This window comes from Xylocopa sonorina, chromosome 14 (assembly GCF_050948175.1).
Source record: "Xylocopa sonorina isolate GNS202 chromosome 14, iyXylSono1_principal, whole genome shotgun sequence".
Lineage (NCBI taxonomy): Eukaryota > Metazoa > Arthropoda > Insecta > Hymenoptera > Apidae > Xylocopa > Xylocopa sonorina.
In genome coordinates this window covers 658,670-673,701 of record NC_135206.1, presented here as the reverse complement: position 1 = coordinate 673,701, position 15,032 = coordinate 658,670, and positions in this window count along the sequence as shown.

Genomic DNA, 15,032 nt, shown 5'->3' with positions numbered 1-15,032 from the left:
TCTCATTTCTATGCTTCATTATAAGATATAATATTCATTGCGAAGTGTCATGTATACCTCATATTCACTTGAAAAGAATGTAAGTGCGACACTTCCATGCTAGGAAATAGTGTTCGCGGATGTCTCCGCATCGAGGCCATAGATTTCTAATGCTTCTTACAACGCGATATCGCATCTCTCTTCTATGTTTCATGATAAGATATAATATTCATAGCGAAGTGTCATGTATACCTCGTATTCACTTCAAAAGAATGTAAGTGCGACACTTCCATGCTAGGAAATAGCGTTTGCAGATGTCTCCGCATCGAGGCCATAGAGTTCTAATGCTTCTTAAGTCGCGAAATCGCATCTCATTTATATGTTTCGTGATTAGATATAATATTCATTGCGAAGTGTCATGTATACCTCGTATTCACTTCAAAGGAATGTAAATGCGCCACTTCCTTGCTAGAATATAGCGTTCGCATGTGTCTACGTATCGTAGCAATAGAGTTCTAACGCTTCTTAGAACGCGATATCGCATCCCACTTCTATGTTTCATGATAAGATATAATATTCATTGCGAAGTGTCATGTATACCTCGTACTCACTTCAAAAGAATGTAAATGCGACACATCCTTGCTAGGAAATAGCGTTTCCAGATGACCACGTATCGAAGGAATAGAGTTCTAATACTTCCTAAAACGAGATGTCGCTTCTCATTTCTATGTTTCATGATAAGATATAATATCCATTGCGAAGTGTCATGTATACCTAGTATTCACTTCAATGGAATGTAAAGGCGACATTCCCTTGCCAGGAAATAGAGTTTGCAGATGTCTACGTATATTAGCAAGAGAGTTCTAATGCTTCTCAAAACGTGATATAGCATCTCACTTCTATGTTTCATGATAAGATATAATATTCATTGCGGAGTATCATGTATATCTCGTATTCGCTTCAAAAGAATGTAAATGCGACACTTCCATGCTAGGAAATAGCGTTTCCATATGTCTGCGTATCGTAGCAATAGATTTCTAATGCTACTTAAAACGAGATGTCGCATTTCATTTCCATGTTTCGTGATAAGACATAGTATTCATTGTGGAGTGTTACGTGTACCTCGTATTCACTTCAAAAGAATGTAAATGCGACAATTCCATGCTAGGAAAAAGCCTGTGCAGATGTCTACGTATCGTAAGAATAGAGTTCTAATACTTCTTAAAACGAGATGTCGCATCTCATTTCTATGTTTCATGATAAGATATCATATCCATTGCGAAGTGTCATGCATACATCGTATTCACTTCAATGGAATGTAAATGCGACACTTCCATGCTAGGAAATAGCGTTCGAAGGTGTCTACGTATCGTAGCAATAGAGTTCTAATGCTTCTCAAAACATGCTATAGCACCTCATTCCTATGTCTCATGATAAGATATAATATTCATTGCGAAGTGTCATGTATATCTCGTATTCACTTCAAAGGAATGTAAATGCGGCACTTCCATGCTAGGAAATAGCGTTTCCAGATGTCTACGTATCGTAGCGATAGAGTTCTAGTGCTTCTTAGAACGCGATATCGCATCTCACTTCTATGTTTCATGATAAGATATAATATTCATTGCGAAATGTCATGTATATCTCGTATTCACTTCAAAAGAATGTAAATGCGACACTTCCATGCTAGGAAGTAGCCTTTGCAGATATCTACGTATCGTAGCAATAGAGTTCTAATGCTACTTAAAACGAGATGTCGCATTTCATTTCTATGTTTCGTGATAAGATATAATATTCATTGCGAAGTGTCATGTATACCTCGCATTCACTTCAAATGAATGTAAATGCGACACTTCCATGCTAGGAAATAACATTTCCAGATGTCTGCGTATCGTAGCAATAGAGTTCTAATGCTACCTAAAACGAGATGTCGCAATTCATTTCTAAGTTTCGTGATAAGATATAATATTCATTGTGGAGTGTTATGTATACCTCGTATTCACTTCAAATGAATGTAACTGTGACACTTCCTTGCTAGGAAATAGCGTTCCCAGATGACCACGTATCGAGAGAATAGTGTTCTAATACTTCTTAAAACGAGATGTCGCTTCTCATTTCTATGTTTCATGATAAGATATAATATCCATTGCGAAGTGTCATGCATACCTCGTATTCACTTCAATGGAATGTTAATGCGACACTTCCATGCTAGGAAATAGCGTTCGCAGGTGTCTACGTATCGTAGCAATAGAGTTCTAACGCTTCTTAGAACGCGATATCGCATCCCACTTCTATGTTTCATGATAAGATATAATATTCATTGCGAAGTGTCATGTATACCTCGTACTCACTTCAAAAGAATGTAAATGCGACACATCCTTGCTAGGAAATAGCGTTTCCAGATGACCACGTATCGAAGGAATAGAGTTCTAATACTTCCTAAAACGAGATGTCGCTTCTCATTTCTATGTTTCATGATAAGATATAATATCCATTGCGAAGTGTCATGTATACCTAGTATTCACTTCAATGGAATGTAAAGGCGACATTCCCTTGCCAGGAAATAGAGTTTGCAGATGTCTACGTATATTAGCAAGAGAGTTCTAATGCTTCTCAAAACGTGATATAGCATCTCACTTCTATGTTTCATGATAAGATATAATATTCATTGCGGAGTATCATGTATATCTCGTATTCGCTTCAAAAGAATGTAAATGCGACACTTCCATGCTAGGAAATAGCGTTTCCATATGTCTGCGTATCGTAGCAATAGATTTCTAATGCTACTTAAAACGAGATGTCGCATTTCATTTCCATGTTTCGTGATAAGACATAGTATTCATTGTGGAGTGTTACGTGTACCTCGTATTCACTTCAAAAGAATGTAAATGCGACAATTCCATGCTAGGAAAAAGCCTGTGCAGATGTCTACGTATCGTAAGAATAGAGTTCTAATACTTCTTAAAACGAGATGTCGCATCTCATTTCTATGTTTCATGATAAGATATCATATCCATTGCGAAGTGTCATGCATACATCGTATTCACTTCAATGGAATGTAAATGCGACACTTCCATGCTAGGAAATAGCGTTCAAAGGTGTCTACGTATCGTAGCAATAGAGTTCTAATGCTTCTCAAAACATGCTATAGCACCTCATTCCTATGTCTCATGATAAGATATAATATTCATTGCGAAGTGTCATGTATATCTCGTATTCACTTCAAAGGAATGTAAATGCGGCACTTCCATGCTAGGAAATAGCGTTTCCAGATGTCTACGTATCGTAGCGATAGAGTTCTAATGCTTCTTAGAACGCGATATCGCATCTCACTTCTATGTTTCATGATAAGATATAATATTCATTGCGAAATGTCATGTATATCTCGTATTCACTTCAAAAGAATGTAAATGCGACACTTCCATGCTAGGAAGTAGCCTTTGCAGATATCTACGTATCGTAGCAATAGAGTTCTAATGCTACTTAAAACGAGATGTCGCATTTCATTTCTATGTTTCGTGATAAGATATAATATTCATTGCGAAGTGTCATGTATACCTCGCATTCACTTCAAATGAATGTAAATGCGACACTTCCATGCTAGGAAATAACATTTCCAGATGTCTGCGTATCGTAGCAATAGAGTTCTAATGCTACCTAAAACGAGATGTCGCAATTCATTTCTAAGTTTCGTGATAAGATATAATATTCATTGTGGAGTGTTATGTATACCTCGTATTCACTTCAAATGAATGTAACTGTGACACTTCCTTGCTAGGAAATAGCGTTCCCAGATGACCAGGTATCGAGAGAATAGTGTTCTAATACTTCTTAAAACGAGATGTCGCTTCTCATTTCTATGTTTCATGATAAGATATAATATCCATTGCGAAGTGTCATGCATACCTCGTATTCACTTCAATGGAATGTTAATGCGACACTTCCATGCTAGGAAATAGCGTTCGCAGGTGTCTACGTATCGTAGCAATAGAGTTCTAATGCTTCTTAGAACGTGATATCGCATCCCACTTCTATGTTTCATGATAAGATATAATATTCTTTGCGAAGTGTCATGTATACCTCGTATTCACTTCAAAAGAATGTAAATGCGACACTTCCTTGCTAGGAAATAGCGTTTCCAGATGACCACGTATCGAAAGAATAGAGTTCTAATACTTCTTAAAACGAGATGTCGCTTCTCATTTCTATGTTCCATGATAAGATATAATATCCATTGCGAAGTGTCATGTATACCTCGTATTCACTTCGATGTCATGTAAATGCGACATTCCCTTGCTAGGAATTAGAGTTTGCAGATATCTACGTATATTAGCAAGAGGGTTCCAATGCTTCTCAAAACGCGATATGGCACCTCATTCCTATGTTTCATGATAAGAAATAATATTCATTGCGAAGTGTCATGTATATCTCGAATTCACTACAAAAGATTGTAAATGCGTCACTTCCATGCTAGGAAATTGCGTTTGCTGATGTCTACGTATCGTAGCAATAGAGTTCTAATGCTTTTTAAAACGCGATATCGCATCTCACTGCTATGTTTCATGATAAGATATAATATTCATTGCGATGTGTCATGTATACCTCGTATTCACTTCAAAAGAATGTAAATGCGACACTTCCTTGCTAGGAAATAGCGTTTCCAGATGACAACGTATCGAAAGAATAGAGTTCTAATACTTCTTAAAACGAGATGTCGCTTCTCATTTCTATGTTACACGATAAGATATAATATCCATTGCGAAGTGTCATGTATACCTCGTATTCACTTCAATGAAATGTAAAAGCGACATTCCCTTGCTAGGAAATAGAGTTTGCAGATGTCTACGTATATTAGCAAGAGAGTCCTAATGCTTCTCAAAACGCGATATAGCATCTCACTTCTATGTTTCATGATAAGATATAATATTCATTGCGAAGTATCATGTATATCTCGTATTCGCTTCAAAGGAATGTAAATGCGACACTTCCATGCTAGGAAATAGCATTTCCATATGTCTGCGTATCGTAGCAATAGAGTTCTGACGCTTCTTAGAACGCGATATCGCATCCCACTTCTATGTTTCATGATAAGATATAATATTCATTGCGAAGTGTCATGTATACCTCGTACTCACTTCAAAAGAGTGTAAATGCGACACTTCCATGCTAGGAAATAGCCTTTGCAGATGTCTACGTATCGTAGCAATAGAGTTCTAATGCTACCTAAAACGAGATGTCGCATTTCAATTCTATGTTTCGTGATAAGATATAATATTCATTGCGAAGTATCATGTATATCTCGTATTCACTTCAAAAGAATGTAAATGCGACACTTCCATGCTAGGAAATAGCGTTTCCAGATGTCTACGTATCGTAGCAATAGAGTTCTAATGCTACTTAAAACGAGATGTCGCATTTCATTTCTATGTTTCGTAATAAGATATAATATTCATTGTAGAATGTTATATATACCTCGTATTCACCTCAGAAGAATGTAAATGCAACACTTCCTTGCTAGGAAATAACATTTGCAGATGTCTACGCATCCTAGCAATATAGTTCTAGTGCTTCTTAAACCGCGATATCGCATGCCACTTCTATGTTTCGAGATAAGATATAATATTCATTGCGAAGTGTCATGTATACCTCGTATTCACTTCAAAAGAATGTAAATGCGGCATTTCCATGCTAGGAAATAGCGTTTGCAGATGTCTATGTATCGTAGCAATAGAGTTCTAATGCTTCTTAAAGCGCAATATCGCACCTCACTGCTATGTTTCATGATAAGATATAATATCCATTGTGAAGTGTCATGCATACCTTGTATTCACTTCAATGGAATGTAAATGCGACACTTCCATGCTAGGAAATAGCGTTCGCAGGTTTCTACGTATCGTAGCAATAGAGTTCTAATGCTTCTTAAAGCGCAATATCGCATCTCACTGCTATGTTTCATGATAAGATATAATATCCATTGTGAAGTGTCATGCATACCTTGTATTCACTTCAATGGAATGTAAATGCGACACTTCCTTGCTAGGAAACAGCGCTTCCAGATGACCACGTATCGAAAGAATAGAGTTCTAATACTTCTTAAAACGATATTTCGCATCTCATTTCTATGTTTCATGATAAGATATAATATCCATTGCGAAGTGTCATGCATACCTCGTATTCACTTCAAAAGAATGTAAATGCGACACTTCGTTGCTAGGAAATAGCGTTTCCAGATATCTATGTATCGTAGCAATTGAATTCTAGTGCTTCTCAAGACGCGATATCGCACCTTTCTTCTATGTTTCATGATAAGATATAATATTCATTGCGAACAGTCATGCATACCTCGTATTCACGTCAAAAGAATGTAAATGCGACACTTCCTTGCTAGGAAATAGCGATTACAGATGTCTACGTATCGTAGCAATAGAATTCTAATGCTACGTAAATCGCGTTATCGCAACTCACTTCTATGTTTCATGATAAGATATAGTATTCATTACAAAGTGTCATGTATACCTCGTATTCACTTCAAAAGAATGTAAATGCGACACTTCCTTGCTAGGAAATAGCGATTCCAGATGACCACGTATCGAAAGAATAAAGTTCTAATACTTCTTAAAACGAGATGTCGCATCTCATTTCTATGTTTCATGATAAGATATAATATCCATTGCGAAGTGTTATGTATACCTCGTATTATCTTCAAAAGAATGTAAATGCGACACTTCCGTGCTAGGAAATAGCGTTCGCTGATGTCTAGGTATTGTTGCAATAGAGTTGTAATGCTTCTTAAAACGCGATATCATATCTCATTTCTATGTTTCATGATTAGATGTATTATTCATTGCGAAGTGTCACGTATACCGCGTATTCACTTCAAAAGAATGTAAATGCGACACTTCCATCCTAGGAAATAGCGTTTGAAGATGTCTACGTATCGAAGCAAAAGATTTCTGATGCTTCTTAAAACGGGTATCGCATCTCAATTCTATGTTTCATGATAAGATATAATTTTCATTGTGAAGTGTCATGTATACCTCGTATTCACTTCAAAAGAATGTAAATGCGACACCTCCTTGCTAGGAAATTGCGTTTGCAGATGTCTATGTATCGTAGCAATGGAGTTCTAATGCTTCTTAAAACGCGTATCGCTACTTATTTCTATGTTTCATTATAATATGTAATATTCATTGCGAAATGTCATGTATACCTCGCATACACTTCAAATGAATGTGAATGCGACAGTTCCTTGCTAGGAAATAGTGTTTGCAGATATCTAGTATCGAGGCAATAGAGTTCTAAAGCTTCTTAAATCGCGACATCGCATCTCATTTCTATGTTTCCTGATAAGATATAATATTCATTGTGCAGTGTTATGTATACCTCGTATTCACTTCAAAAGATTGTAAACGCGACACTTCCTTGCTTGGAAATAGCGTTTGCAGATGTCTACGTATCGAAGCAATAGTTTTGTAATGCTTCTTAAATCGTCATATCGCATCTCACATCTACGTTTCATGATAATATATAGTATTCATTGCGAAGTGTCATGTATGCCTCGTATTCCTTTCAAAAGAATGTAAACGCAACACTTCGTTGCCAGGAAATAGCGTTTGCAGATGTTTATGTATCGTAGCAATAGGTATCTAATACTTCTTAAATCGCCATATTGCTTCTCATTTCTATGTTTCATGATAATATATAATATTCACTGCGAAGTGTCATGTATACCTCGCATACACTTCAAATGAATGTAAATGCGACACTTCCTTGCTAGGAAATAGCGTTTGCAAATGTCTACGTTTCGAAGCAATAGTGTTCTAATGCTTCTTAAATCGCGATATCGCTTCTCATATCTATGTTTCATGATAATATATAATATTCATTGTGCAGTGTTATGTATACCTCGTATTCTCTTCAAAAGAATGTAAACGCGACACTTCGTTGCCAGGAAATAGCGTTTGCAGATGTCCACGTATCGTACCATAAGAGTTCTAATGCTTCTCAAAACTCGATATCGCTACTCATTACCATGTTTCATTATAATATATAATATTCATTGCGAAATGTCATGTATACCTCGCATACATTTCAAATGATTGTGAATGCGACAGTTCCTTGCAAGGAAATAGTGTTTGCAGATATCTAGTATCGAGGCAATAGAGTTCTAATGCTTCGTAAATCGCGATATCGCATCTCATTTCTATGTTTCATGATAAGATATAATATTCATCGTGGAGTACTATGTATACCTCGTATTCACTTCAAAAGAATGTAAATGCGACACTTTCTTGCTTGGAAATAGCGTTTGCAGATATCTACGTATCGAAGCAATAGAGTACTAAAGCTTGATAATTCGCGATATCCCATCTCATTTCTATGTTTCATGATAAGATATAATATTCATTGTGGAGTGTTATGTATACTGTGTCGTCAGGCGTGTCGCCTGCCACCCTCCAGCATCACCTCCAGCGCCCGATGAGGCCTCACCTGTACAACGAACGAGCACCCCTGCTCGTCAGCCGAGCTTAGGCAGCCAGGTACTGATCGTCCAGGAGTAGGCCCCTTCGCACACGCAACAACGCATACAGCCAACAGGACCAAGGAGACTATCACGCCAGTCCAGATGCTCACCGATACATCTCTCCTGAACCTTATAGATACTTCGCCAGTATTTATTCCTAATTCGTTTTATAGCATATAAGTACTCTACAGACATTGTACATACAGACACAACACAACACATAATTATAAGTTAGGATAATTGCGATGCGCAAGCGAGCGCCCGACAAACGCGGCTCGCGCGAACCGCGAGCCGCCCCTCCACGCCGGCCGCCCCACTACGCGGGCCGAGGGGTCGCCCTACTCCAACCGTCCGCCCCACCACGGGGCCCGAGCGATACGCGCGCCGCGCGATCCGAGGAGGTCGCGGACGCGAGTCTGGATCTCAGAATCGTCGTAGCCGGCAACCGAGTCGTATCATCTCTGATTACTCGCGCTTTAGTGCCTCCAGGCTTTTCTCCACCTCACTTGGGGTGTTCACTAATTCATTTTATTTCAATTTCCAATTCTTTTTCTACTTCGAACTTCGATTCCGATATCCAGTTCTAGTTCTAATTCCTAAATATTAAAGTAACACTAAATCTAGCCTAGGGAAAAGTACGTTTGTAAGAATAGGTTTATTTTAGAATATATTTATTTTAGTCGGTATATTTCGATACATCAATTCATTCTTAAAACCTCCATTTCGCATCCTTATTCGTTGTAATTAATACGAGAATATTACGGGAAGAAGACCTCTCGTACCACTGCGAAGCCTCAATCATTCTGGCGTATCCAGAGCCGATAAACCGACCGTCGCAGCCAGCTTGGAAGCTGATTCCGATTTCGTTGCCAGCTATCAGCCCGTATCCGGGGACGATTCCACCGAACGACCCCCGACGACAGACATACCTGCAAAGAGAGCGAGAATTAGCGGCGAATCAAGGCGGCGAAAGGTAAGTGAACGCTTTATGTTCACCGTGTTCGCGTTTTAAAGTGTTTGCGTCCCTAATCGAACCAGCGTTCGCCGTAATTGCGCGGATCTATTTCGGATTAACGGCTACGTGTCGCCCGCGGTAAACTCGGTAATTTTCCGGACCCGTGACGTGACACATGTATTTCTCGCATACATTTCAAATGAATGTAAATACGACACTTCCTTGCTAGGAAATAGCGTTGGCGGATGTCTACGTATCGAAGCAGTTGAGTTCTAATCCTTCTTAAAACGCGATATCACATCTCATTTCTACGTTCCATGATAAGATATAGTATTCATTGCGAAGTGTCGCTTGTACCTCGCATACACTTCAAATGAGTGTAAATGCGACACTTCCTTGCTAGGAAATAGCGTGTCCAGATGTATACCTATCTAAACAATTGAGTCCTAATGCTTCTTAAAACGAGATGTCGCATCTCATTTCTATGTTTCATGATAGGATATAATATTCATTGCGAAGTGTCATCTATACCTCGCGTACACTTCAAATGAGTGTAAATGCGACATTTCCTTGCTAGGAAATAGCGTTTGCAGATGTCTACGTATCGTAGCAATAGATTTGTAATGCTTCTCAAATCGCGATAACGCATCTCAATTCTATGTTTCATGATAAGATATAATATTCATTGCGGAGCGGCATGTGTACCTCGCATATACTTCAACTGAACGTAAACGCGGCACTTCCTTACTAGGAAATAGCGTTTGCAGATGTCTACGTATCGAAGCAATAGTGTTCTAATGCTTCTTAAATCGCGATATCGCATCCCATTTCTATGTTTCATGATAAGATATAATATTCATTGTGCAGTGTTATGTATACCTCGTATTCATCTCAACAGAATGTAAATGCAACACTTCCTTGCTAGGAAATAGTGCTTGCAGATGTCTACGTATCGAAGCAATAGATTTCTAAAGCATGCTATTTCGCGTTATCGCACCTCATATCTATGTTTCATGATAATATATAATATTCATTGTGAAGTGTCATATATACCTCGCATACACTTCAAATGAATGTGAATGCGACAGTTCCTTGCTAGGAAACAGTGTTTGCGGATATCAACGTATCGAAGCGTTTGCAGGTGTGTGCGTATCGAAGCAATAGATTTCTAATGCTTCTTAAATCGTCATATCGTATCTCATTCCTACGTTTCAAGATAAGATATAATATTCATTGCGAGGTGTCATTTATAGCTCGCATACACTTCAAAAGAATGTAAATGCGACACTTCCTTTCTAGGAAATAGCGTTTGTAAGTGTCTAGGTATCTAAGCAATAGTGTTCTATGCTTCTCAGAATGCCATATCGCATCTAATTTCTAGGTTTCACGATAAGATATAATATTCATTGCGAACTGTCATGTATACCACGTATTCCTTTCAAGAGAATGTAAATACGACACTTCCTTGCTTGGAAGTAGCGTTTGCAGATGTCTACGTATCGAAGCAATAGAGTTCTAATGCTTCTTAAACCGTCACATCGCATCTCATATCTACGTTCCCTGATAAGATATAATATTCATTGCGAAGTGTCACGTATGCCTCGTATTCCTTTCAAAAGAATGTAAATGCGACACGTCCTTGTTAGGAAGTAGCGTTTGCAGTTGTCTACGCATCGAAGCAATAGAGTCCTAATGCTTCTTAAACCGTCATATCGCATCTCATATCTACGTTTCCTGATAAGATACAATATTCATTGCGAAGTGTCTTGTATACGTCGTATTCCATTCAAAAGAATGTAAATGCGACACTTCCTTGCTAGGAAGTAGCGTTTGCAGATGTCTACGTATCGAAGCAATTGATTTCTAATGCTTCTTAAATCGCCATATTGCATCTCATTTCTAGGTTTCATGATAAGATATAATATTCATTGGGGAGTGTTATGTATACCTCGTATTCACTTCAAAAGAATGTAAACGCGAACTTCCTTGCCAGGAAATAGCGATTGCAGCTGTCTACGTATCGTAGCATTAGAGTTCTAATGCTTCTTAAAACGCGATATCGCATCTCATTTCTATGTTTCATTATAACATATAATACTCATTGCGAATTGTCATGTATACCTCGCATACACTTCAATTGAATGTAAATGCAACGGTTCCTTGCTAGGAAATAGCGTTTGCTGATGTCTACGTATCCAATCAATAGTGTTCTATTGCTTCTTAAAATGGGATATAGCATCTGTTTTCTATGTTTCATGATAACATGTAATATTCATAGCGAAGTGTCATGTATACCTCGTATTCACTTCAAAAGAATGTAAATGCGACACTTCCATGCTGGGAAATAGCGCTTGCATATGCCTACGTATCGTAGGAATAGAGTTCTAATGCTTCTTAAAACGCGATATCGCATCTCATTTCTATGCTTCATGATAAGATATAATATTCATTGCGGAGAGTCATGAATACCTCGTATTCACTTCAAAAGAATGTAAATGCTACACCTCCTTGCTAGGAAGTAGCGTTTGCAGATGTCACCTTATCGAAGCAATAGAGATCTAATGCTTCTTAAATCGCGATATCGCATCGCATTCCTATGTTTCGTGACAAGGTACGAAATTCATTGTGGAGTGTTATGTATACCCCGTATTCACTTCAAAAGAATGTAAATGCGACACTTGCTTGCTATTAAATAGCGTTTGCAGATGTCTTCGTAACGAAGCAATAGAGTTCTAATGCTTCTTAAATCGTCATATCGCATCTCATTACTATGTTTCAAGATAATATACAATATTCATTGCCAAGTGTTATGTATACCTCGTATTCACTTCAAAAGAATGTAAAGGCGACACTTCCTTGCCAGCAAATAGCGTTTGCAGATGTCTACGTATCGAAGCAATAGGGTTCTAATGCTTCTTAAATAGTCATATCGCTTCCCATTTCTATGTTTCATGATAATATATAATATTCATTGCGAAGTGTAATGTATACCTCGCATACACTTCAAATGAATGTGAATGCGACAGTTCCTTGCTAGGAAATAGCGTTTGCAGATGTCTACGTATCGAAGCGATATAATACTGATGCTTCTTAAATCGTCATATCGCATCCCATTTCTATGTTTCATGTTAAGAAATAATATTCCTTGCGAAGTGTCCTGTATACCACGTATTTCTTTCAAAAGAATGTAAATGCGACACTTCCTTGCTTGGAAATAGCGTTTGCAGATGTCTACGTATCGAAGCAATAGAGTTCGAATGCTTCTTAAATCGTCATATGGCATCTCATTACTATGTTTCATGATAATATATAATATTCATTGTGAAGTGCCATGTATACCTCGTATTCACTTCAAAAGAATGTAAATGCGACACTTCCTTGCTAGGGAATAGCGTTTCCAGGAGTCTACGTATCGTAGCAACAGAGTTCTTGTGCTTCTCAAAACGCGATATCGAATCACATTTCTTTGTTTCATGATAAGATATAAAATTTATTGCGAAGTGTCACGTATACCTCGTATTCACTTCAAAGGAATGTAAATGCGACACCTCCTTGCTAGGAAATTGCGTTTGCAGATGTCTATGTATCGTAGCAATGGAGTTCTAATGCTTCTTAAAACGCGTATCGCTACTTATTTCTATGTTTCATGATGAGGTAAAATTTTCATTGTGGAATGTTACGTATACCTCTTATTCACTTCAAAAGAATGTAAATGCGACACTTCCTTGCTATTAAATAGCGTTTGCAGATGTCTGTGTATCGTAGCAAAAGGTTTCTAACGCTTTTAAATCGCGTTATGGCATCTCATTTCAATGTTTCGTGGTAAGATGTAATATTAATTGCGAAGTGTCACGTATACCTCGTATTCACTTCAAAAGAATGTAAATGCGACACTTCCTTGCTAGGAAATAGCGTTTCCAGAAGTCTACGTATCGTAGCAATAGAGTTCTAGTACTTCTCAAGACGCGATACCGCATCTCATTCCTATGTTTCATGATAAGATATAATATTCATTGCGAAGTGTCATGTATACCTCGTATTCACTAAAAAAGAATGTAAATCCGACGCTTGCATGCTAGGAAATAGAGTCTGCAGACGTCTACGTATATTAGCAAGAGAGTTCTAATGCTTCTCAAAACGCGATATACCACCTCATTCCTATGTTTCGTGATAAGATATAGTATTCATTGCGAAGTATCATGTATATCTCGTATTCACCTCAAAAGAATGTAAATGCGACACTTCCACGTTAGGAAATAGCGTTTCCAGATGTCTACGTATCGTAGCAATAGAGTTCTAATGCTTCTTAAAACGCGATATCGCATCTCACTTCTATGTTTCATGATAAGATATAATATTCATTGCGAAGTGTCATGTACACCTCGTATTCACTTCAAAAGAATGTAAATGCGGCACTTCCATGCTAGGAAATAGCCTTTGCAGATGTCTACGTATCGTAGCAATAGAGTTCTAATGTTACTTAAAACGAGATGTCGCATTTCAATTCTATGTTTCGTGATAAGATATAATATTCATTGTGGAGTGTTACGTATACCTCGTATCCACTTCAAAAAAATGTAAATGAGACACTTCCATGCTAGGAAATAGCCTTTGCAGATGTCTACGTATCGTAGCAATAGAGTTCTAATGCTTCTTGTATCCCGATATCGTATTTCATTACTATGTTTCGTGATAGGGTATAATATTCAATGTGGAGTGTTATGTATACCTCGTATTCACTTCAAAAGAATGTAAATGCGACAATTCCTTGCTAGGAAATAGCGCTTGCAGATGTCTACATATCGAAGCAATAGGGTTCTAAAGCTTGCTAATTCGCGATATTGCATCTCATTTCTATGTATCATGATAATATATAATATTCTTTGCGAAGTGTCATGTATACCTCGCATACACTTAAAATGAATGTAAACGCTACACTGCCTTGCCAGGAAGTAGCGTTTGCTGATATCTACGTACCGAAGCAATAGAGTTATAATGCTTCTTAAAACGAGATATCATATCTCATTTCTATGTTTCATGATAAGATACAATGTTCATTGTGCAGTGTTACGTATACCTCGTATTCGCTACAAAGGAATGTAAATGCGACACTTCCATGCTAGGAACTAGCGTTTCCAGGTGTCTAGTTATCGAAGCAATAGAGTACTAATGCTTCTTGAAGCGCGATATCGCATCTCATTTCTATGTTTCATGATAAGATATAATATTCATTGCGAAGTGTCATGTATACCTCGTATACACTTCAAATGAATGTAAATAGAACATTTCCTTGCTAGGAAATAGCGTTTGCAGATGTCTACGTATCGTAGCAATAAAGGTCTAATGCTACTTATATCGCGATATCGCATCTCATCTATATGTTTCGTGATAAGATATAATAATCATTGTGGAGTGTTATGTATACCTTGTATTCACTTCAAAAGAATGTGAGTGCGACACTTCCATGCTAGGAAATAGCGTTTGCAGATGTCTCCGCATCGAGGCCATAGAGTTCTAATGCTTCTTAGAACGCGGTATCGCATCTCTCTTCTATGTTTCATGATAAGGTATAAT